Raw genomic sequence first — 26647 nt, forward strand, 5'->3', positions numbered from 1 at the left:
ATGGATTTTTTTTAAGATTTCTTTTTAGATTTAAGTGTAGGCACCTGTTTCTAGAACAGTGTTTTGTCACTGTATCCAGGAGCTTCAAAATTAGCCAGCAACGTTCTGGAAATGCTTCCAAGGGATGAGTCTTAGGTAAGTGCCCTACATGCAGTTTTTTAATATTCATTGCTACAGTTAAATAGACAGCATATTAAATTATAAGGAGAGATTCCAAAAAACAAACCTCTTTACACTACTTGTGCAAAACTACTTACCTAACATACAGTCCTTGGCAACTCTTTTCAGGCAAGCAGATTGCTGCTTTAGGCAGTTTACTATCTCCAACTGGATGTTGTGTGGCTCAACTCTTTTGCCGTTAAGAAACACCTATAGTTATACCTAGAAACAGAAACAAAACCAAAATCTTTTGTGAGAAATATTCAAATTTAGTTGTCTTTTTGTTCACCACATTGGGCCAAAAGCGGTTTGATGGGGAAATTTATAAAATTCTCAAGCCTCGTTTTACAACAAACAACTACAAATCTAACTACACCCAGGAACAAAGAATAAAGGATTTTATGCATCAAAGAAGCCAGCAAGCTACCAAGCCTCACATCTGCTGTTGTAAAGAACATAAATGCTTATAGAGAGAGTGCGGGAGGGTTGCTTAGAATTGGAGACAGTTGAAATTCTTTGAATTTCAAAAACGGATGAATTTTTTGTGAAAAATATTTGCGATTTTCTAACCATTTCATGTAGACCAAGTTGAAATTTTTTCCAACATTAAGAATTTAAATAAAAATGATGTTGAAAATTAGCAAGACGTTTTTACTGTTTTTCAGCCAGCTTAGCCTAGAATGTTCTGAAATAATAGTGAGATGAAATGCAAACTTCATTACAGTCAATAGCAAAACTCCCACTGACTTCAGTGGGGCCAGGATTTCATTACTTGTGTTTAGATTAAAATATACTAAACAAAGAGAAAAAGATTCCCACAGTATTCTTGCCAGCAAGTTAAAGTAGTATGGGCCGGATGAATGGACTATAAGGTGGATAGAAAGGTGGCTTGATCGTCGGGCTCAACAGGTAGTGATCAATGCCTCCATGTCTAGTTGGCAGCCGGTATCAAGTGGAGTGCCCCAAGGGTCGGTCCTCAGGCTGGTTTTGTTCAATATCTTCATTAATGATCTGGAGGATGGCGTGGATTGCACCCTCAGCGAGTTTGCAGAGGATACTAAACTGGGAGGAGTGGTACATACGCTGGAGGGTAGGGATAGGATACAGAGCGAGCTAGACAAATTAGAGGATTGGGCCAAAAGAAATCTGATGAGGTTCAACAAGGACAAGTGCAGAGTCCTGCACTTAGGACGGAAGAATCCCATGCACCGCTACAGACTAGGGACCAAATGGCTAGGCAGCACTTCTGCAGAAAAGGACCCAGGGATTACAGTGGACAAGAAGCTGGATATGAGTCAGTGTGCCCTTGTTGCCAAGAAAGCTAATGGCATTTTGGGCTGTATAAGTAGGGGCACTGCCAGCAGATCGAGGGACGTGATCGTTCCCCTCTATTCGACATTGGTGAGGCCTCATCGGGAGTACTGTGTCCAGTTTGGGGCCCCACACTACAAGAAGGATGTGGAAAAATTGGAAAACATCCAGCAGAGGGCAACAAAAATGATTAGGGGACTGGAACACATGACTTATGAGGAGAGGCTGAGGGAACTGGGATTGTTTAGTCTGCGGAAGAGAAGAATGAGGGGGAATTTGATAGCTGCTTTCAACTACCTGAAAGGGGGTTCCAAACAGGATGGATCTAAACTGTTCTCAGTGGTAGCAGATGACAGAACGAGGAGTAATGGTCTCAAGTTGCAGTGGGGGAAGTTTAGGTTGGATATTAGGAAAAACTTTTTCACTAGGAGAGTGGTGAAGCACTGGAATGCGTTACCTAGGGAGGTGGTGGACTCTCCTTCCTTTGACGTTTTTAAGGTCAATCTTGACAAAGCCCTGGCTCGGATGATTTAGTTGGGGATTGGTCCTGCTTTGAGCAAGGGGTTGGACTAGATAACCTCCTGAGGTACCTTCCAACCCTGATATTCTATGAAAAAAAGAGGTACCATTGTTGATAAAAGGCAGAAAGTTGGGGGTATTTTTACAGCTATGTTCTTTAATTGTTAGGCGTGTTAGCAATTCAGCGATTAGGCAAATTAATGCAAATATGTATACTCGCCATGTTGGGAGGTTACTGTTGCTTGGTTTATTTAAATCTGTCAGTTTATGTCTGAATAATCGCTTTCGGTCTTATTTGTGAAATTAATGTGAATTCTTACAAAAGGGACTTGCTATGGAATTACCAATCAAACTGACATTTACAAAAACAAATCTACTTTCAAACTGAGAAGCCAAAAAAATAGAAAATTAAAAAACCCATGGCCATCTCTCAGTCATGACATTCTTCCTGTAATTTTGGAAAAGCAGGTACTGACCAAATTTCTGGTAGTTACAGTGATTAATAACATGAAGTGACACAGTATTCATTCATGAGGTGCATCACAGTTCTTGAAGCTGTTTCCGTAGAAACTCAAGAATTCAAGTGATACCGAGATGCTTCATGACTCAGCAGAAAAATGCTAAAAGTGGGTGCTAATCTGTTGCAGGCAGCAAATGATGATTTTATCAGGCATTTCAAACAGAAAATCCTGAACAAGATTCAGCAGATGTGAACCTATACTGAACTTCTACTCACACCAAGATTTAAAAGAGGCTTTGCTACATTGATACAGCAATATTTTGCTCAAATGCGTCTGAGACTTTTAATTCTATATGCAGGATAAAATGTTTGCCTAACACTGGGACTTTTGCTGCTGTGTAAGATGTGGTCCCCCCTAGGGAATCCCTGGCTCCTCAGCTCCCATTTCAGCTACTGAGCCATGCACAGCATGCTTGTCCTTCTTTCTTTCTGCAGCATGGCCTATATCTAGCACGATATTCTGTGCAGTTCCTCCTTCCTGATGGCCAAGAAGTGAAACTGTTCCTTGCTCAGACTTTATGTGGCTAGTCAAGTCCAGGCCAGGCAGGCATCCTCTTGTTCCCTGACCTTCTTGGACTGTAGTGAAGCCCCTTATTCCATCTGCAACATATCACCTCCTATTGCTGAACTGTTACTGCCAATACTACTGCCATAATGAGCCCAGGAAAGAGGAGACAATACCACACAGTCCATATTAGCTTTTCACCCATCCATTTTGTCTGTGGCTGCAACTCCTTAAATGCTTTAAGTCCTTTTTAAAAATAAATGACTGGATCCCCATGCACATGCAGATACTGGTCTAAGGGCATATGACTTCAGATGAATTTTTGGAAGTTTTAACCCTATGTAAGAGTTCTAAAAAAGGGGGCTTAGTGACCACTTTTAGTTACCATACTCATTTAAAAGAGGGAAGGTGATGTCCTAGTTCAAAACGTATTTTCTAACTTTTGCAGCTGAATCTGATGATCTAGGAACTTTTATTAAGATTCCTTACTCCTTTAGCTGAATCAGACACAACAGCCTTCATTTCTATAGCACTGAAAACAAACAATCAATAAATATAGATACATTCCAGATTCCAAAAAGACTAAAGCTGACCCCCAACTAATCTAACTGTCTTGGGTGTGTAGAAACAAAGTTTACTATCAGACATTTTTAGGGCTATGGGTCTGAAAGTCAAGGTTCCCCGACACTAGCCACACCTGCTTACTTAACATGAAACACTAGCTGACTGTGTGAGAAAAACCCAAATCCCAAGTGTCAGGGCTTAACTGATTGGGCTGGAAGAAATAAAAGCACTTCATATTTCTGCCGTTCTACCTCGAATACATTTTGCTATAGTCAATGAGCTGTTCTGCCTTTTTTTTTTTCTTAAGACAGACATCAAGTGTCTGACAACTCACACCGTACCAAAAGTTGCTCACACTGCAGAAAATGTTTGCGACTCACAACTGATGTTCAAAATTAATTCACAGCAGCAGCAGCAGCTGCAGAGAGCTTTGACAAACTGTGTCATGTGTTGACAGAGACATAAACTGTTAGTTAAAAAAAAGTTACACTTTGTCTCTTCAGCCACCTCACAGTTAACACTAGGGATGGGTGCAAACCCTCAAACTTGCGAAGTTTGAGGGTTTGCAAGTTTCACAAATATTTGGGCTTCACAAAACATGTTGACCTGTGACACTTATTTCCCTGTCAGTTAAACTTGTGCTTATTTTCATGAAGATTCAATTTTTAAAAAATTCTTTACTACCTTCCAAGAAGCCTGTGCTATGTAAACAATGAAGAAAGCGATGAAAAATAACCTCACATGATGCTCATGCTCTCCTACCTCCGAGCACATTTAGACCTGACCAGCGAAAAATATTCTATATTAACTGTTCATGGCCATGGAAACCAACCAACCACCCACTTTAAAGGGAAAGATAAATCTTACAACAGACGCTTTTATTGTTTCTAATCACAGTCTAGCTCATACGTGATATCACAAGTGAATACATTTTCTTACTGAGAATACTTCTGTAAGGTTCCATGTGGAAAAAAAGACTATGGTCAAAACTGATTCATCAGTATTTAAGATGTTTATTGTTTATCAGTACCTAGCACACTGTAGCAGATTATAAATAATGTGTCTTGTTTATGTCTGGATAAATCTGTCTTGCTTACACATTTGATTCAGTAACAAGGTAACACTGCTCCTCATTGAAATGTGAGAAGTGTTCGCCTGCTGAAATGTTAACTAAGGGTAGGTCTACACTATGGGGCGGGGGGAATCAATCTAAGCTACGCAATTTGAGTTACATCAGTAGCGTAACTCAAGTCGATGTAGCTTAGATCTACTTACCGCAGGGCCCACACCACGCTGGGTCGACGGGAGAAACTCTCCCTTCAACTCCCCTTACTCTTCTTGTTCAGGTGGAGTACCAGAGTTGACTGGAGAGCGATCGGCAGTCGATTTAGCAGGTCTTCACTAAACCCGCTAAATCAACCAGCGGTGGATCTATCGCCGCAGCGTCGATCCTGCCGGTAGTGGAGACAAGCCCTAAACTTGCTCCAATGAAGAATAAGGTAAGCCATCAAAAAGAAGATAGGAGAAACAAGAGAACTAAATACATGGATTTCTTTAGTTGAGGATTAAGTACTTTTAGCTCTGCTCCTCAGTACACGCAAAAATAAATGCAAAAAAAGCCAAAAGCCTAAAGCAGCAAACAAACCAAAAGCTCAGGGTGGGTTCTGTGTGCAGAAAAAGCCATGATGGCAAAAGAAGTTAACCCCAGAGTATAACATAGGTAAGTGATCATTCTGTTCATTAGCCAAATCATCTCCACCAGTCTACTCATACATAAATGCAACAGATAATTTTCAAAATGCAAGATGTTCCACGTTTTCTGGAAGCAATCTGGACGTGCTATGGGGGAATTTAAGAATTCAAAAGTTAAATTTTCAACATCAGGCCAGTATGTACACTGTTTCATTTTTGCTTTCAAGTATTCATATGGACAGCTCACAATATATTTAAGTGGTTAATGTAAGTAACTGCACACCACTGCCAGAACGGCTTGCTCAACATACAGCTGAACAGCAGCAGTAGTGATCTGTGTAAGATTTCTTCAAAAGCTGATGCCTGTGCAATCTTGAGTCCAAACTACTGCTACTACATACTAATAAAACGTTAAGTGGAATGAGATTTCTAATGACCTGTTAACTTGGTCACATTGCATAAACAGTTTGCCTATACCCATTTTTCTTGAAAAATGTAAATCTTATTTAAGTCAACATTATCTTACATACCAAACTATTTTAGCAATGTAGTAGAAGCTCTAACTCCTGGTTTTTGAGACTTGATTTCAGGTTGGCACTGCACAAAATCCTAGTATTGCATTGCATGCATAAAGTTGATTTGCACACACACACAGCCACTCCTACTTGCACACAACCTGTATATGCTCCAGTAAAGAATTTCTGCACCACCTGAGACCTTATTCTGACAAATGAAACTGATTACTCTTCTAAATCTAATGGAAACAGAGACACTGAGACTCCTACTCAGCATTACACATTTACGTCATGCGGGCAAGCTGGACATTATCTGTGCTGCTGACTGAAATGATATAATCCATGCTCAATTAGCTTAGATTGCTTCTCTAAACACAAAGCAATCAAGTGAAAAAAAGAGCAACTGCCAAACAGTTATATATACTTAGAATGCATCACATGAATATACTATACCACTGGGCCCAATCCTTCAGGCTGTGAGGCTGAAACAGAAGACAGTCCAAGTATTAACTAGTCTACTTCATCAGTTTGCTGGGACTTTCTTTTGTTCTACACAGATGGTAACATTAATTTTCTTCATACTACAAGAAAACTAAAAATCTAAATTATTACATCAAAAATTACCTGAATTATCCGAATTATGGGCCTCTTCTTTCCTGTGCACTTTATTGCCACTGTGGGGGGAGGGGTGGAAGATAAACTCCAAATGGGATGAATTTTTGAATACGTTTTTAGTGGAATGTTTGTCTCCGGTTTTTGTCAAAAGATTTTGAAATTGAATTTTTGTTTTTACCCAACTCTACCTATGAGTGCTGAGGGATCCACTGGAAGCCAGGTGCTTACATGGATAGTTCCCTTGTTTGTACCACACACCTCTGACAGCTCAACTTCTACAGGAGGAGGGGATGCCTGTCACTAAAGCTTGTGATGGGGTCAGGGGTTCATCAGCATGGGAGTGGAGACCAAGTAAATTACTAGGGACTAAGTATGAATTAACTTTGCTGCTTTGCCTGCAGGTTGAGGGATGGAGGGAAACAGGGAATCTGGTAGAAAGTTGGTTGACCCCATAGCCGCACATCCTCCCAATGTTCAGAGCAGTTTCCACGGGGTCAGGAGTACCCCCCGAAGAACACATTCACTTCTGTAGCCCCATGCCCTGGATCCCAGAATCAGAAGGGAACATTTGGATCGTAACCTGCATTCCTCATGACACTCATATTTAAGGTGATAACATACCAGATAATATACTGTGAAACATACAGTGAAACATTGCCTAGATTTGACATTTATATTGAAAATCAGAAGCCCTACAGTTGAGACAAGTGAATAGAATTCAGCATTATTGTGTACCATTTTTTCAACCTCACAGGAATTAGTGTTCTACTATAACCCAAACACTGCAATGCTGATCAGTTTTATCAAAGTTTCCTCACTCCCAAGACAAATGATATCAATGACTATAAAGAAAGTGGGTAATTTCCCTATTTATGCTGTATAATTATCTTCATGTTATTTAAAGGTCACCACTGTCATCAGTGGTGCCGTGGAGAGATGTTCCACCCACCAGCAAACAGGAAAGCAGTTAATTTGGACATTCTGATAGAACTGTCCTCTGGCACTTGAGAGGGGAAAAACTCTTTGTTTTCAACTGAGTGGAGGCTTCAAAACCCTCTTTCATTTCTTAACCTTTAAAAGGACTGTGAGATGCTCAAGCTGGGCTGAACCAAAACTGAACCTTAACCTGTATGGCGTCACATGTGGAAACCACTGGGAAGGGCCTAAAAAAAAAAAAAAAAATCACCCCCTCCACCTCCATGATTCTGAAGTGGCTTTCTGCTACAGAGAAAACACTTAAATGAGGGGAAGGTTGGGTCCCTGTGCATGAAGGGCTGGGGGTGGAAAACAGGTTCTGGTTCAAGTTTCTGTTCAGCCTACCTTGAACATCAGTCCCTTTAAAGTTGAAGAAACTAAACAGGTTTGTGAAACCTTCATTTGGTTGAAAGCCAATGGCTTATTTTCCCGTCATGGGGGGCTCTATCAAAACCTCCAGATGAGCTCTATGTTTGCTGATGGGAAACACAGGAATAGCCATGCTGGATCAGACCCATGGTCCATCTAATCCAGTATCCTGTCTCTGACAGCGCCCACCAGCAGATGCTTCAGGGGATGGTTTAAGAACCATGCAGCAGAAAGATGTGGGATAACCTGCTCCCCACACATTAGGTCTCATTCCAAACATTTACAGTTAGAAATTGATTTAAACTAAAGCATAAGATTCAATGTATCTTCCAATATTTTGTTACCTTTAACTTTTATGACAGGTTTCAGAGTAACAGCCGTGTTAGTCTGTATTCGCAAAAAGAAAAGGAGTACTTGTGGCACCTTAGAGACTAACCAATTTATTTGAGCATAAGCTTTTGTGAGCTACAGCTCACTTCATCGGATGCATACTGTGGAAAGTATAGAAGATCTTTTTATACACACAAAGCATGAAAAAAATGGATGTTTGAGAGAAAACCTTTTGTAGTGGTAAACACCCATTTTTTCATGCTTTGTGTGTATAAAAAGATCTTCTATACTTTCCACAGTATGCATCCGATGAAGTGAGCTGTAGCTCACAAAAGCTTATGCTCAAATAAATTGGTTAGTCTCTAAGGTGCCACAAGTACTCCTTTTCTTTTAACTTTTATATGGATCAATTATATGGGATATAGATGCATCCCATAGAATATAACTAATACTAATGAAGGATTATATTTATATGTAGCTTTAATTATGATGTAGGACACATCAGTGATGAAGTTGGCCATAAGAATCCAGAGAAAAAGCTATCCTTGTTGGTCTATTAAATCTGTCCAGCCTCGTGTTGAATTTCTGCCTGCAGTGTTCAAACCTAATTAAAATCCTCCAGCTTTGGTAAAGTGTTTGGGTTTTTAAAGGATGAACAAGTGTAGTCCTCAGGTTGCTCTCAAACCCAAGCCCTGATCTTGGCATGAGCAATGTCAGGCAATTTTATTTTACTTTACTGATGTGTAAAATCAGAGATAACTAATTTAAAAATCGCTGATAAGGCACAAAAGAATTATTAGCCTTAACATCACCAGTTACTGTCAGACACTTCATATGGCTATGTATTTTTGTTCCACTGCAAAAGTTGATTTAAATACTCAGTTCAATAAAAGTCCAGTCTTCCAGGTGAAGTTCTCTCATATAAAATGTATCACCTAGAGCTTTGGAGGCATCACATCACAAAAATCCCTCTCTGTAGGACACTGGTGAAAAAGAACCTAGAATTCTGTGTACATTTCTGGGCCACTCAACACCAGAAAGTGAACAACAAACTGTACAGAATTTGGAGAAGAGCAAGAAAAAAAATTAAAAGTGTTTATTAAGAAGAAAAGTTAATACATTAACCTTGTCTCCAGATAAACATTGTATTGTGATCTCTGTGGTTAAACATTTTCAAGGATGCCAACCACTTAGTGACTCACAGAACTTTTATGATGATTTAAGGGAGAATATTTGAACCAGATCATTTTCTACTTCAAGCACGACTGACTCACCTCCAACCTGACTCTAAACCAAGGGAAAGAATCAGTTCTATGGCTTTCAGAGAACTTTCTCACACTTCACACATATATACTGCAACTAGAAATCCCAACATGCAAATTTGATTGGCCCGATCCATTCTTGATCCCTTAATCCACTCTGATTTTCATAGTACATAAGAACATAAGCACATAAGAATGGCCATACTGGGTCAGACCAAAGGTCCATCCAGCCCAGTATCCTGTCTACCGACAGTGGCCAATGCCAGCTGCCTCAGAGGGAGTGAACCTAACAGGTAATGATCAAGTGATCTCTCTCCTGCCATCCATCTCCACCCTCTGACAAACAAAGGCTAGGGACACCATTCCTTACCCATCCTGGCTAATAGCCATTAATGGACTTAACCTCCATGAATTTATCCAGTTCTCTTTTAAACCCTGTTATAGTCCTAGCCTTCACAACCTCCAACCAGCGACCAGCTTGGCTCAACGGTGAAATCCTTGCTCATCTTAAACACAAAAAAGAAGCTTACAAGAAGTGGAAGATTGGACAAATGACCAGGGAAGAGTATAAAAATATTGCTTAGGCATGCAGGAGTGAAATCAGGAAGGTCAAATCACACCTGGAGTTGCAGCTAGCAAGAGATGTTAAGAGTAACAAGAAGGGTTTCTTCAGGTATGTTAGCAACAAGAAGAAAGTCAAGGAAAGTGTAGGCCTCTTACTGAATGAGGGAGGCAACCTAGTGACAGAGGATGTGGAAAAAGCTAATGTACTCAATGCTTCTTTTGCCTCTGTCTTCATGAACAAGGTCAGCTCCCAGACTACTGCACTGGGCAGCACAGCATGGGGAGGAGGTGACCAGCCCTCTGTGCAGAAAGAAGTGGTTCGGGACTATTTAGAAAAGATGGACAAGCACAAGTCCATGGGGCCGGATGCGCTGCATCTAAGAGTGCTAAAGGAGTTGGCGGATGAGATTGCAGAGCCAATGGCCATTATCTCTGAGAACTAATGGTAATCGGGGGAGGTCCCGGATGACTGGAAAAAGGCTAATGTAGTGCCCATCTTTAAAAAAGGGAAGAAGGAGGATCCGGGGAACTACAGGCCAGTCAGCCTCACCTCACGCCCTGGAAAAATCATGGAGCAGGTCCTCAAGGAATCAATTCTGAAGCACTTAGAGGAGGGGAAAGTGATCAGGAACAGTCAGCATGGATTCACCAAGGGCAAGTCATGCTTAACTAATCTAATTGCCTGCCTTCTATGACGAGATAACTGGCTCTGTGGATGAGGGGAAAGCAGGGGACGTGTTATTCCTTAACTTTAGCAAAGTTTTTCACACGGCCTCCTACAGTATTCTTGCCAGCAAGTTAAAGAAGTATGGGCTGGATGAATGGACTATAAGGTGGATAGAAAGCCGGCTAGGTCGCCGGGCTCAATGCGTAGTGATCAATGGCTCCATGTCTAGTTGGCAGCTGGTATCAAGTGGAGTGCCCCAAGGATCGGCCCTGGGGCCAGTTTTGTTCAATATCTTCATTAATGATCTGGAGGATGGCGTGGATTGCACCCTCAGCAAGTTTGCAGATGACACTAAACTGGGAGGAGAGGTAGATATGCTGGAGGGTAGGGATAGGATACAGAGGGAGCTAGACAAATCAGATTACAGAACGAGGAGTAATGGTCTCAAGTTGCAGTGGGAGAGATTTAGGTTGGATATTAGGAAAAATTTTTTCACTAGGAGGGTGGTAAAACACTGGAATGCGTTACCTAGGGAGGTGGTGGAATCTCCTTCCTTTGACGTTTTTAAGGTCAATCTTGACAAAGCCCTGGCTGGGATGATTTAGTTGGGGATTGGTCCTGCTTTGAGCAGGGGTTGGACTAGATGACCTCCTGAGGTCCCTTCCAACCCTGATATTCTATGAATCTATGATTCCTCAGGCAAGGAGTTCCACAGGTTGACTGTGTGCTGGGTGAAGAAGAACTTCCTTTTATTTGGTTTAAACCTGCTGCCCATTAATTTCATTTAGTGGCCCGTAGTTCTTATATTATGGGAACAAGTAAATAACTCTTCCTTATTCACTTTCTCCACACCACTAATGATTTTATATACCTCTATCATATCCCGCCTTAGTCTCCTCTTTTCCAAGATGAAAAGTCCTAGCCCTTTTAATCTCTCCTCATATGGGACCCGTTCCAAACCCCTAATCATTTTAGTTGCCCTTTTCTGAACTTTTTTGAATGACAGACAGTGTATCTTTTTTGAGATGAGGGGACCACCTCTGTACGCAGTATTCAAGATGTGGGCATACCATGGCTTTATATAAGGGCAATAAGATATTCTCATTATTCTCTATCCCTTTTTTAATGATTCCTGACATCCCGTTTGCTTTTTTGACTGCTGCTGCACACTGCGTGGACGTCTTCAGAGAACTATCCACGATGACTCCAAGATCTTTCTCCTGATTAGTTGTAGCTAAATTAGCCCCCATCGTCTTGTATGTATAGATGGGGTTATTTTTTCCAATGTGTATTACTTTACATTTGTCCACATTAAATTTCATTTGCCATTTTGTTGCCCACTTAGTTTTGTGAGATCTTTTTGAAGTTCTTCACAGTCTGCTTTGGTCTTAACTATCTTGAGCAGTTTAGTGTCACCTGCAACCTTTGCCACCTCACTGTTTACCCCTTTCTCCAGATCATTTATGAATAAGTTGAATAGGACTGGTCCTAGGACTGACCCTTGGGGAACACCACTAGTTACCCTTCTCCATTCTGAAAATGTACCATTTATTCCTACCCTTTGTTCTCTGTCTTTTAACCAGTTCTCAATCCATGAAAGGATCTTCCCTCTTTTCCCATAACAACTTAATTTATGTAAGAGCCTTTGCTGAGGGACCTTGTCAAAGGCTTTCTGGAAATCTATGTCCACTGGATCCCCCTTGTCCACATGTTTGTTGAGCCCCTCAAAGATCTCTCATAGATTAGTAAAACATGATCTCCCTTTACAGAAACCATGTTGACTTTTGCGCAACAACTTATGTTCTTCCATGTGTCTGACAATTTTATTCTTTATTATTGTTTCAACTAATTTGCCTGGTATTGATGTTAGACTTACCAGTCTGTAATTGCCGGGATCACGTCTAGAGCCCTTCTTAAATACTGGTGTTACATTAGCTATCTTCCAGTCATTGGGTACAGTAGCTGATTTAAAGGACAGGTTACAAACCATAGTTAATAGTTTCACAACTATTTTCTTGTTTCTTTCAGAACTCTTGGGTGAATGCCATCTCGTCCCAGTGACTTGTTACTGTTAAGTTTCTCAATTAATTCCAAAACCTCCTCTAGTGACACTTCAATCTGTGACAATTCCTCAGATTTGTCACGTACAAAAGACGCCTCAGGTTTGGGAATCTCCTTAACATCCTCAGCCGTGAAGACTGAAGAAAAGAATTCATTTAGTTTCTCTGTGAGGACTTTATCGTCTTTAAGTGTTCCTTTTGTATCTCTATCGTCCAGGGGCCCCACTGGTTGCTTAGCAGGCTTCCTGCTTCTGATGTACTTAAAAAACATTTTGTTATTACCTTCTGAGTTTTTGGCTAGCTGTTCAACTCCTTTTTGGCTTTTCTTATTACATTTTTATATTTAATTTGGCAGTGTTTATGCTCCTTTCTATTTACCTCACTAGGATTTGACTTCCACTTTTTAAAAGATGCCTTTTTATCCCTTACTGCTTCTTTTACATGGTTGTTAAGCCACAGTGGCTCTTTTTTAGTTCTTTTACTGTGTTTAATTTGGGGTATACCTTTAAGTTGAGCCTCCATTATGGTGTCTTTGAAAAGTGTCCATGCAGCTTGCAGAGATTTCACTCTAGTCACTGTACCTTTTAATTTCTGTTTAACTAACCTCCTCATTTTTGCATAGTTCCCCTTTCTGAAATTAAATGCCATAGTGTTGGGCTGTTGAGGTGTTCTTTCCACCACAGGAATGTTAAATGTTATTATACTATGGTCACTATTTCCTATATAAAGCAGCATCACTTGCCCCACAACCCCAGCCGTGCGGAACACAGTGCCATCCACAGCCTCAGAAACAACTCTGACATCATAATCAAAAAGGCTGACAAAGGAGGGGCTGTTGTCATCAGGAATAGGTCGGAATATGAACAAGAGGCTGCTCGGCAGCTCTCCAACACCACTTTCTACAAGCCATTACCCTCTGATCCCACTGAGAGTTACCAAAAGCAACTACAGCATTTGCTCAAGAAACTTCCTGAAAAAGCACAAGATCAAATCCGCACAGACACACCCCTGGAACCCCGACCTGGGATATTCTATCTACTACCCAAGATCCATAAACCTGGAAATCCTGGGCGCCCCATCATCTCAGGCATTGGCACCCTGACAGCAGGACTGTCTGGCTATGTAGACTCCCTCCTCAGGCCCTACGCTACCAGCACTCCCAGCTACCTTCGAGACACCACTGACTTCCTGAGGAAACTACAATCCATCGGTGATCTTCCTGATAACACCATCCTGACCACTATGGATGTAGAAGCCCTCTACACCAACATTCCACACAAAGATGGACTACAAGCCGTCAAGAACACTATCCCCGATAATGTCACGGCTAACCTGGTGGCTGAACTTTGTGACTTTGTCCTTACCCATAACTATTTTACATTTGGGGACAATGTATACCTTCAGATCAGCGGCACTGCTATGGGTACCCGCATGGCCCCACAGTATGCCAACATTTTTATGGCTGATTTAGAACAACGCTTCCTCAGCTCTCGTCCCCTAACGCCCCTACTCTACTTGCGCTACATTGATGACATCTTCATCATCTGGACCCATGGAAAAGAAGCCCTTGAGGAATTCCACCAGGATTTCAACAATTTCCATCCCACCATCAACCTCAGCCTGGTCCAGTCCACACAAGAGATCCACTTCCTGGGCACTACAGTCCTAATAAACAATGGTCACATAAACACCACCCTATACCAGAAACCTACTGACCGCTATTCCTACCTACATGCCTCCAGCTTTCACCCTGACCACACCACACGATCCATCGTCTACAGTCAAGCTCTGCGATACAACCGCATTTGCTCCAACCCCTCAGACAGAGACAAACACCTACAAGATCTCTATCAAGCATTCTTACAACTACAATACCCACCTGCGGAAGTGAAGAAACAGACTGATAGAGCCAGAAGAGTTCCCAGAAGTCACCTACTACAGGACAGGCCTAACAAAGAAAATAACAGAACGCCACTAGCCGTCACCTTCAGCCCCCAACTAAAACCCCTCCAACGCATTATTAAGGATCTACAACCTATCCTGAAGGATGACCCAACACTCTCACAAATCTTGGGAGACAGGCCAGTCCTTGCCTACAGACAGCCCCCCAACCTGAAGCAAATACTCACCAACAACCACGTACCACACAACAGAACCACTAACCCAGGAACCTATCCTTGCAACAAAGCCCGTTGCCAACTGTGCCCACATATCTATTCAGGGGACACCATCACAGGGCCTAATAACATCAGCCACACTATCAGAGGCTCGTTCACCTGCACATCCACCAATGTGATATATGCCATCATGTGCCAGCAATGCCCCTCTGCCATGTACATTGGTCAAACTGGACAGTCTCTACTTAAAAGAATAAATGGACACAAATCAGATGTCAAGAATTATAACATTCATAAACCAGTCGGAGAACACTTCAATCTCTCTGGTCACGCAATCACAGACATGAAGGTCGCTATCTTACAAAAAAAAAAAAACTTCAAATCCAGACTCCAGCGAGAAACTGCTGAATTGGAATTCATTTGCAAATTGGATACTATTAATTTAGGCTTAAATAGAAACTGGGAGTGGCTAAGTCATTATGCAAGGTAGCCTATTTCCCCTTGTTTTTTCCTACCCTCCACCCCCCGACGTTCTGGTTAAACTTGGATTTATGCTGGAAATGGCCCACCTTGATTGTCATGCACATTGTGGGGAGAGTGGTCAGTTTGGATGAGCTATTGCCAGCAGGAGAGTGAGTTTGTGTGTGTATGGGGGTGGGGGGGTGAGAAAACCTGGATTTGTGCTGGAAATGGCCCACCTTGATTATCATGCACATTGTAGGGACAGTGGTCACTTTGTATAAGCTATTACCAGCAGCAGAGTGAGTTTGTGTGTGTGTGTTTTTTGGGAAGGGGGGGGGCTGAGAAAACCTGTATTTGTACTGGAAATGGCCCACCTTGATTTTCATGCACGTTGTAAGGAGAGTGGTCACTTTGGATAGGCTATTACCAGCAGGAGAGTGAGTCTGTGTGTGTGGTTTTTGGAGGGGGGTGAGGGGGTGAGAGAACCTGGATTTGTGCAGGAAATGGCCCACCTTGATTATCATACACATTGTGAAGAGAGTGGTCACTTTGGATGGGCTATTACCAGCAGGAGAGTGAGTTTGTGGGGGGGAGTGGGGGGGGGGGCGGAGGGTGAGAAAACCTGGATTTGTGCTGGAAATGGCCCAACTTGATGATCACTTTAGATAAGCTATTACCAGCAGGAGAGTGGGGTGGGAGGAGGTATTGTGTCATGGTCTCTGTGTGTATATAATGTCTTCTGCAGTTTCCACAGTATGCATCCGATGAAGTGAGCTGTAGCTCACGAAAGCTCATGCTCAAATAAATTGGTTAGTCTCTAAGGTGCCACAAGTACTCCTTTTCTTTTTGCGAATACAGACTAACACGGCTGTTACTCTGAAACCTATTTCCTATATATCACTATACAGTAAAATAGGTGTAAGCCAAGCAAAATAATTAAAATTGTGAGACTTATCACATCCCAGCAAATGCAAATTTAAAGTAACCTTAAGGGGGGATATATTCCCTCACCATTTTAAAGTAAACTGTCTGCAGATTTGCATGGAAACCTATGAGGAAAACTCAATAAGGTAATTCTTAGGAAAAAAATGGGAATTGTAACATTTAAAAAGCTTTATCTCCTTAGCAATATAGCTACTGATGTTAGCAACACAAGCACAGACAAATCCCATGGATGTAAGCAAGGGTCTCGTGCCCCATGAGGGGACGCAAGGCAAGGATACTTGGTCCCCTAGATAAAGGTAGGAACTGAATTCTCATATGTTTCTTCCCCATCAGGGACATGTTGGTTTGGATTTTATTCAGGTCTGACCCCAAGTGTTTAATTTCAGCTGTCAAAAAACCTGTTTGAATGCCTTGCTCATTACAGAGGCTTGTAAAAATTATTAGGTATGTTACAAGGCATTTCCCTCTGGAGACTAGAAGGGGTGAAGAAAGGGGATGCATAGCGACAGTTTGTGGTTTCTCGTGTGGCAATGAAAATAAATAAATAAGAGGAATACAGGATATAATGTGTTTACATTTCTCATGACAAGCTTCCTGGAGACAGTGAGGTTTACTGCTGCTGAGCTGTCAGTTAAACTATAAACTGCTGCTTCATACTACTGGGAGGTCACTGACTGACCTACTTTCTGATGGAGGAGTTCATTTGCTCGTTCTGTACACAAATTTTTTTTTTTTTTTTATTATTAAAGGGCCACTCTCAACAAACCACAAAAAGCCTCAAACAGCCTTTTAAACCAGCTTGGAGGTTTGACTGATGCTGTGTTAGGGTAAGATATTACATAGCCTGGCTCAAGGCCCATTTCCTCAGTCTGCTTATTATTTTGGAAAATCCATACTGATTTTTTTTTAAAATGAGGTCATGCTGCCATTACATTTTCTGCACTGAACTCTTGCATTGCACCAATACCAATACTAACCCTACACCCACGGCAGACACAGAGATGCACACACAGCTCTTCTCCTAAACTGTTCTTGAAATACCAAATAGGCAGAACCAAAATGAGAGTGTTATGGGATCAAGACACAGCTATTAATAGAAAACAAAAATGTGCAGGTGAAACTTACATCTGCTTAAATCATTCTAAGTAGCTACTGATCTGATCACATGTTGAGAATTGCTTACAGCAAAGGCTTGTACATTTTGGGAGAGGACAGCAGTGGAGAGAGATGAAACCAAAGAATGACAGGACTCTTCTTCCAGAAGTATACATCAAAGGAAGTGCCACATATTGCTCTATTCACTGAATGGCTACGTATAGGTAGACTGATAATCTACTACTATTACTGAGATACCTCTCCCCCTTGAAATAAAACCTGGATCAGATGCAGCTTTTTGACAGTGCTTCCAGGTACCTTGATAAGGAAATCAAAAGCTAACTTTAAAAATAACTTTAGCAGTATATAATCAAAGCTTCACTGCTTGTTGGACAAAGCTCCCAAATCTTCTCAAGTGTAACTGAAAAGAGACAATAAGTCAGAAAAAGTCAGTCTAACGATGGAGTGAGACACAACTGTTCTGTGGTTAAGGCTCTGACCTGGGACTCAAGAGATCAGGGTCCAATTCCTAGCCATGCTATGAACTCCCTGTGTGACCTTGGGGAAAGCACTTAAACTCTGTGTCTCAATTCTCCATCTCTAAAATGGAAATCATACTCCTTTTGTCCCACTCTTTTGATTGCAAGATCTTCGGGGCTGGGACTGTTTCTATGTATTTGTACAGTGCCTAGCACTCCAACGCCCCAGTCACAGTTGGGGCCTCCAGGCACGACCCCAAAACAAACATATAATACAACCAAGCAGAAGATCCATTATCATTTTGTATGCCATTTGCTTGTTACTGGACCTGAGGGAGCTACACTATGTAAACTCAGCAGTTTCAATGCCAAGGGGGGGGGGGGGGTTGGTGCACCCCCACATTAGAAGGTAAGGTGGATGGCCATCATAGGTCCATGTCAGACCCGCACAGTTGCCTCAAGAGAAAACTTATTAAAAGACTGTGCAGATGCCACTGCTATAATACAGAAGAAAGCTGACCAAACAACCTGTACTTATTGATAATAATTAGTTTCTTATTTCTGAAGATCCCATTATGCCACAGATGGAAAATTTCCTCCCATAAATTTCTTAAACAACTTTCCCATAAAACACACATTACAAACAAAAAATAATAGAAAGATGTAGGGGGAAAAGGAAAACATTTATTCACTTAAATCAGAGGCTCAAAACTATTAAACAAGCCATTTAACCCTCTTCCCCTCATTCCTGTCTTAGTCATTTCCAAGTCTCTCAACGATCAACCATTTTGGGGATTCACTACTGTGAAATCTCAGCAGTATTCTTCAGCTGAAAAGGCACTCCAACACCAATGAAGTTTCCCTGTATGTTGCACCCAAATTTTGAATTTATAAAAAATGCTGTGATTTATCAGACTTCAACAACCCTTTACCTCCAAAGTTACCCAGAAAAGACAACAGAAGTATCTGGGACATGTGTCCAGAATGCCTTGGCAGCTGTGTCATTGGGCACCTGGAGGAACATTCAAAAAGGGCCAACTGAAAGAGTCCCTGTGTCAAACTCTACTCAGAGAGGGAAACTTTATGGGATTTAAAGGACACGAAAAAAGCAGTGCAGGATAGACAGGGATGGCAGAGCCTTGTTCATGCCCTAAGCAACATCTGATGACATAGGAAAAATTCAGATAGCACATATTCTTAACTCAGATATCATCTGATGATGTAGTGTGGTATAAAGGCTTTAACAGTATGAGTTTTAGGTGACCATACGACTCATAAGCAGCAAATCCATAAATGAATTATGCAAGTCATTTGAAAGAGTGCCAATAAAACCTTAACATCATATCATACCAACACATATTATGCATATGCAACATTTCACAGACTTTTTTTAAATAATATTTTAGAGCATTTTCCATAATTTAATTATTACTCTTTTTCTGACTTTCCACCTATAGTGCAGGAGGTCCAACTGCACATGCCTCAGAGCAACATAAAGATAACTTATAAAAATGTTATAATTTCTAAAAGTTACAGAAAAGCTATTTTAGGTAAATCATATCTCAATTTCAAAGTCCGCTTCCTTAGTACCCTCAAGGGCTAAGAACAAGTGTTGTCTCTGCTTATGTCTCACTGAAAAGCGAAGACACTTTACCTTCCAGCTGCACAAGGCTCCTGATTGCAGTACTTAATTATCAGAGTTTGCAGTACTTAATTATCAGAGCCTGCTCCAGGGCTGAATATCATCTTTCCTTCGCTATGAGATGCTGGTAGGAAAGTGTGTGTCCACATGCTTGTGGGAAGGGTGAAGCAGAGGGATTCCATATTTTGAGGAAAAGAGAGGACATTTCTTTAACAGGTTTTCAATTAATTTGTTTTCAGAATGATAGCTATCAGGAGTACCATTGGCAGAGACTGATTAGTGGGCAGAGTGCAGGTGAGGTGGTCAGCCATGCCTGGAAAATGTAATTTTATGTTTAGCACTGCAATATAGTAGACAAATGTCAACATCACATAGGAGGTGTGCGTTTGTATCTACTGATTCACACCCCACAGGTGATGGCGGTATTTATATAACTGCACACTTGGCTGCCTTGTTTGCACTCTTCTCACCAGTCCATCTCCCACCCCTTAGTCCAACATTCTAAAATCCTGAGTAGCTCCTGACTATTGCCATTTGAAACATGTAAATTAGCCTGTAAGCTCCTCATGGCAGTCATTATCGTTTCATATAGTGCATAGCACAATAGGACCTTGACCTGGCTGGCTTCTACGCACTATTGCAGGGATCGGCAAAGTTTGGAATGTGACCCACCAGGGTAAGCCCCCTGGCGGGCCTGGCTGGTTTGTTTACCTGCTGCGTCCGCAGGTTCAGCTGATTGCAGCTCCCACTGGCCGCGGTTCGCGCCTCCAGGCCAATGGGGCTGCGGGAAGCGGCAGCCAGCACATCCCTTACATTTTAAGGGAATTTTAGAAATAGCTAACAGTTACTAGCTAGGTTTGACTATACCACACTTGTCAACTGTGGGGTTCTTGCACCTTTCACTGAAGCATCTAGAGCTGGCTTTGAATACAGAGTATACTGCAGTGGTGCACAAACTTTTCCAGTCACCTCCGCCCCCCCTTACCATTACCGGAATCTTTCCACGCCCCACCCTCCATTACTGCACAGCCAAGGCTTCCTCAGCATCGGCGCTTGGGCTGAAGGTGGAGCTGGGGATGGGGGAGGAACCGGGGCTAGAAACAAAGCTGGTCTGTGGGTGGAAAGGGAATGAGGGCAGAGCAGGGGGCAGAGTGGAGCTGGTCTGGTCTGGGGGCTGAATAGGGTTGGGGGAGGAGCTGATCTGGGGGCAGGGTGGAGTGGGGCTAGAAGCATGCCACTCCCTGCCTACGCCCTATGGGGGCTGCGTTGGAGCTGGTCTGGGAGCAGAGCAGGAGACAGAGTGGAGCTGGGCCTGGAGGCAGAACAGGACTGAACCAGGATGGGGGAAGAGCTGGTCTGGTGCCAGAGAAGGCTGGAAGTGTGGCACCTGTCTATGCCCCACCATGAGGGCTGGCCCAGGCCCTACTGTGCACCCCTTCTCTCAAATGTTCCCATACATCCCTTTAGGAAGGCCTGCCCCTCAGCTTGGGGACCACTAGTATACCGTGACGAGATGGACCACGCGTCTGACCCAATAGAGCAATTCCTGTGTTCTTTTGTTTCCTCTTCCTCTGAGCCATGTGCAGTTTAACCTCTACTACTAAGGGAACCCAGGTTTATAAATAATAAATAAAAGGATAAATAATTTTAAAAAAATGTAGAACCCTGAAACATTTTTCCATAAAATAGAAGTTACATAACGAAATTAAATACTTTTACAGGCACTAACTTGGGATGACCCACATAACTCACACTCTTCTTTGCCACTTGTGATCACAAACTCATGGCGATAAAAACCTTTTAATCATCCCCCCTCCCAACATGTGCACACTCTCTTGCTTTATGTATACAAGCACCTAGAATTTAGGATTGACACCATTTATTATAGCAACAACAACAACAAAAATACCATCTTGACAGACACATCGACTATGGTCTCAAATGCAACTAAAAATCTGCAATCCTTGCTTCCAATGAGCACTATGCTTCATTCGTTAGCTTTATATCCAAGTTTTCTGGACTCCCAGGTAAGTTTAGGTTTCACAGAGGAAGCCACTTAGAAAAGCATACATGTAACTCTAGTGCTCAGCTGGAGCACAATCTACAATTTAGAAGGGTTTCCTTTATTGGTGTCCCAGGCAAGCATGGCCCCAGCTTTCCCAGCTGCGACTGCAAGACAGGAGGCTGAAATCAAGAATCGTGACAAGATAGCATGTACTTCAATATTGATGCAAGAACTGCTGTCTATAGAGTGCATCAAGCCAAAAATATAAAAGGTCTGCCAGAACCAACCTTCATTTTTCCAACACACACCACAGGGATGTACAAAATCATCAGACAGGATTAGAATAGATCTTAGTCCATATTTGGGGGCAGGGAGGAGGGAAGAGGCAAATAATGGAACTTGGAGCACAGAATAAAATGAGGAATCTCTTTTAAATAGAAAAGGTGCTGCAGCAGACTGACCAGGGAAACGATATGGGCTTTATTCCACACACAGTTTAAACCCTCCACACCGATGTGTAAGTGTGGCGGGGACATCAAAAAAGATGGTGCTGTTTAAATGGCATTTCTGAAGTAATAAAAGACAAGTCAAAGGAGGTCACGTCATTCCTCGGTATGGCTGATTGAATTATCATATCAAGCAAGAATAACAATCCTTCCTGAAAGGGTGCAATGCACAGGAACAGAGCAATGCCAGCAAACTAGATTCCAAAGGTTTAGGTTATGACAAGATATTGAGGAAGTTAGATCCCTAACAGGTTAAAAATAGATAAACTGCAATAACTGAAATATACAAAATAATAGAAATGATACCGCATCAAAATAAACTCTTCATTTGCCAACACAACTGAAAACTGCATGGAGGGGGGCGTATTTTGGACTGGGAGTTCAGCCAAAAGGAACAGTGCACGTGTGCTGCAGGACACATAGAGAGTAGATTTTGGGAAAGTGCTCTCAAGCCATAAGGACTCGTTTTAGAAGGTCATGTTCTGAATAAGGAGAGCAACAATGAATGAAGTAAAACAGGGCAGGCAAGAAACCCATGGTGCTGCATGGATTTTCTTTTTAAAAATCTGATGTTCTTTGAAACTATTTTCTTCAGCTTCCCCATGTCTTTTTCAGATGCTCCCCGCTCTCATCGGCTTCCCTTCAGACATCTCCCTCACTCTCATGTAGTTTACCCCATCTACTCTCTCACTGCTTCCTAACAATCTCATTTTTACAGATTCTCTCTTCAAAGCTTGACCCCTACCAGAAGCCACCCACATAAATATGCAACAGAAACAGTCTACTAAAAGCTATTCTTTTCCCAATCAATGGAAACATAACTGACACGAGGTCATCGGTAATTGAACGATCTTACTAGGGCTATGGATACCAACTGAGACAGTATCATCATGCAGACCTAAGAATGAGCAGGGAACAATGGCCCAATTGTCAATTTTCTATTCTCAAGGCCATTTCTATTTGTGTGTATTCAGAAAAATACAAGAAATACAGCTCTTTCAAATTGGAATTAAATACACCTATAGAAAACTAAAAATAAAGTAAGATTCTGCATTCTTAACCGTTTCTCTTGGAATGCAACTAGAATCCAGAACAACTAGTTTACCTCAGTTCATACACTATTAGCAATAAATGGATGGTGGCCAAATACTATGCATAGATAGGCCTCCATTGTAATATACCTAACATACCATGAGTGTCCCGAATACAAACTATTGCCCAAAATGCTTTTCAGGATTGAATTCAAGTTAATGATCACTGTATGTTTATGGTATAGCCCAGAGATCGGCAACCTTTGGCACGCTGGGAAATCCGCTGGCGGGCCAGGATGGTTTGTTTACCTGCAGCGTCCACAGGTTCGGCCGATCGCAGTTCCCACTGGCTACGGTTGGCTGTTCCAGGCCAATAGGGGCTGAGGGAAGTGGCGCGGGCCGAGGGACCTTCGGAACGTGGCCCGTTAGGGAAGTCCGCTGACGGGCCACGTGCCAAGGTGGCCGATCCCCAGTATATAAAAAAATGCTTGAAAATCTGAGGTGAACATAATCAATGACAGAAATAATTCCAAGAGGCATGTGACATCTTATTCATCTTAACGCTGAAATGTGCTGCCACCTCAAGGAGGGGTGAGGCAATCAGTAGGGGGTTGGGCTATGAGAGGTCCCACATTTTCTTAATTCAACTCTGAGTTAACAGCAAAGCTGCACCCACACACCTGATGTTTTGGTACACACAAAATGAATGATTATCCTTGCAAGTAACATTTGTATTATCGAGTGTGGTATGTGCAAGGGCATATTTTTCAGGCATCAACTTACATTTGGCCCTTTCAGGTGAACAAATTAAAGCGGGCAGTTGTTAGGCTAATAACACAGGAACAGAAAAATAAAGACACACAGGTGAGGGAGAAAATATATAGTTTAAGATGACATTTGAAATGTGACAGAGAACTCATGGGGCAGAGAGAGATACAGAAATGTTACCTGGAACAATGGGAACTGCAGAGGAGAAGCTGATGGGATTGAGAAGATACAGTAAAGAGACTGATATAAGACAAGTGGAAGAAGAAGAGCTCAGAAGACAGAGACCATGCTCAAGAAGGAGCTTACATCAAGGCTATAAAGGGTTTTAAAAACAAAAGCAGGGTTGAGAAGCAGAATTTTGAACTGGATCCTGAAATTACTGGCTCCCCAGCCAATGGATCTGTCTGTCATTGTTAGATTGTAAGCTCTTCCAGATAAGGACTTGTCTTCACTTGGGTTTTACAGGACTCAGCACAATGGGGTCCTGATCACGACTGGGGCATTTGGGTGCTACTGCAATATAAGTGACAGATACTATTTACTGAGTAACACAAAAGAACATAGCAATAATTTCGGAGCAATGCTCCAACATAGTCCCTTTGGCTTTATTTTATTTAAGCAAGAAACAGTGCCCTGTTTTAAAAAATTAAACAGGATTTGCTTAAATAAAGTAATACATATATTTGTCAGTATAGACAGAATCAAAAGATCAGCTGGTTTCAGTTAATTTATTTGTTTAGCAGGTACATCATTCTCTTTCTGACAGAAAAATCTTTCTATGGTAAATTACATCAACTGGGAAAAATGAAAAAAAGACTAAATAATTGCTGACTATAATTTGGGCCTTAAATAATAAAGCAATTAATGGCATTTTAGCAGGAGCACATTCTTGTCTCCGGAAATAAATCCATATTTCATCTCTTATAAATTGCTTGGTCAGCTTCAAATGAGCACAGTATAAATCTCTTTCCCATGCTGCTACAATTATCTATGATAAAGAAAGGAGGCCGAAGGTAATCCTGTGTTCTGTATGCACTGACACATCATTTTCATGGTACAGTATACTAATTTATTTCCAACAGAATAAACCTCGTGTAGTCCTCCTACACTGCTTGTGTGTCTGAGCGCGCACCCCCACCCCAAAGACACACCTATCCCCAATTAGCACTAAGATTGTAGGACTGGCAGGTGCAGCACATACAAACCATGCACAGTGGAATTTTGATGTCTATTGCATATTTCACTAATGGTGCAGCTGTGAAAATAGACAGTCACTCTATAATTAAGACATGTTTTTATTCTGCCCCACCCTCAGACTCTGGCAAGCAATTCAGTCATTGGAGATAGTACATTCACAGAATTCTTTATCATTTCAAATTAAGCCTTTCAGTTTGCATCTAATCTATACAAATGCCTAAAGGAACACTGTCAATTTAAGAATCATATAGTGTAGTGGTTCTCAAACTTTTGTACTGCAAGTCTCTGAGTGCAACCCCCCCCCCCCCACCACTTATAAATTAAAAAACTTTTTAATATATTTAACACCATTTTAAATGCTGGATGCAAAGTGGGGTTTGGGGAGGAAGCTGACAACTCGCAACCCCACATGTAATAACCTCGCAACCCCTGTGGGGTCCCGACCCCCAGTTTGAGAAACCCTAATATAGTGTAAGCTAACATTTCTTTACCTACACTACTCATGTCATCTTAGATCAGTGGTGGGCAACCTGCGGCCCGCCAGGGTAATCCTGTCCGCAGAATTTCGCTGTTCCTGGCCAATGGGAGCTGCAGGAAGCGGCGCAGACAGCAGGGATGTGCTGGTCACAAACCGCGGCCATTGGGAGCTGCGGGCGGCCGTGCCTGCGGACAGTCAATGTAAACACAGTCTTGTGGCCCGCCACAGCTTGCCCACCACAGTCTTAGATTATTAAAAATGAGAAAAATACAAATCCACCTTAATTTTTTAGTATCTGAGACAGGGTGGATAAAAATCAATGAATTTGAAAAAAAATCTGATTTTTTTTTCATTTAAATTGGATTTTTTTGATAAAATGCTTTTTGAGGGAAAAAACCTATCTAAAGGCAGTTTTAATTAAGATACATTATAGCTCAAAGATATCTCATCTTGGAACAGAGATTATAAATTCTAATTCTATAGTATGAGACAATATATTCATGTAATGTTTAAGGAAAAATTTTGTAAATGAGTTCTAATAGTTCATGGATTAGGGACCGAATCTTATGGGGTTCCAGAGGCTTCTGTATAGATTATTTAGGTTAATCTTTCTATCTACCCAATGGGACTCAGTGCTCAGTCTAGAAAATATCATTAGAGATGTTTAGTTTTGCAGTTCTCAAACTGTGGATGTGTGCCTCCGGAAGTAACATGCTTGTTAACAGCAAAAATGTTTTAAAATAAATAAATATATAGAGGTGAGAAATAACAGACTCAGCTCTATTGTCCCTCTGCAAATTTGTGTACACAGAGTCAATCCCTTACCTCTCTCTAAAAGTGCAAAGTTTCAAAAAGTTCAATGAATAGAAGATTGTTGGAGACAGAATAGATCTGGACAAGGAGAAGAAGTCTGGAGATAAATGTGAGAAGCGAGGGACATATGCTTGTTTTGTTAAAATATTATATGTCTGCTGTTGAAGAACCCAGAATACTTAACGTTGTTGCTTTAGTTAAATAAAACAATTTAAATGTCTGTCTGGTGATGTTCTCCTCCTAATCCAGCATGTCAAGAAAATCCTCCAAATATTAATGATTAACCTGTTGAATTGGAGATAGTTCACCTCCCAATGACTTCATAAATATCTGCTTCAATTACCTTTGGTAAATGAAATAACCAAACAATCATTCATTTTCTGATATAGCTGTAAAACTAATCTGAAAAGTTTTCAAAATAAATTACTGTTTAAAAATGTGTAGTGCAGCGGTTGGCAACCTTTCAGAAGTGGTGTTCCGAG

The 26647-nt window shown here is 41.6% G+C and overlaps 1 protein-coding gene across 2 annotated transcripts in view; it reads right to left on the reverse strand.

Annotated features, from left to right (window-relative positions):
- The window catches only part of BACH2 (BTB domain and CNC homolog 2), a 269574-nt gene that overhangs the window by 149868 nt on the left and 93059 nt on the right, over positions 1-26647 (reverse strand). For both annotated transcript variants that reach the window (XM_007063041.4, XM_037894482.2), the window contains exon 2: positions 258-381. The gene's annotated coding sequence lies outside the window, so the exon portion shown is untranslated. The remainder of the gene's footprint in view (positions 1-257; positions 382-26647) is intronic.

Source organism: Chelonia mydas, chromosome 3, assembly GCF_015237465.2.
Source record: "Chelonia mydas isolate rCheMyd1 chromosome 3, rCheMyd1.pri.v2, whole genome shotgun sequence".
NCBI lineage: Eukaryota > Metazoa > Chordata > Testudines > Cheloniidae > Chelonia > Chelonia mydas.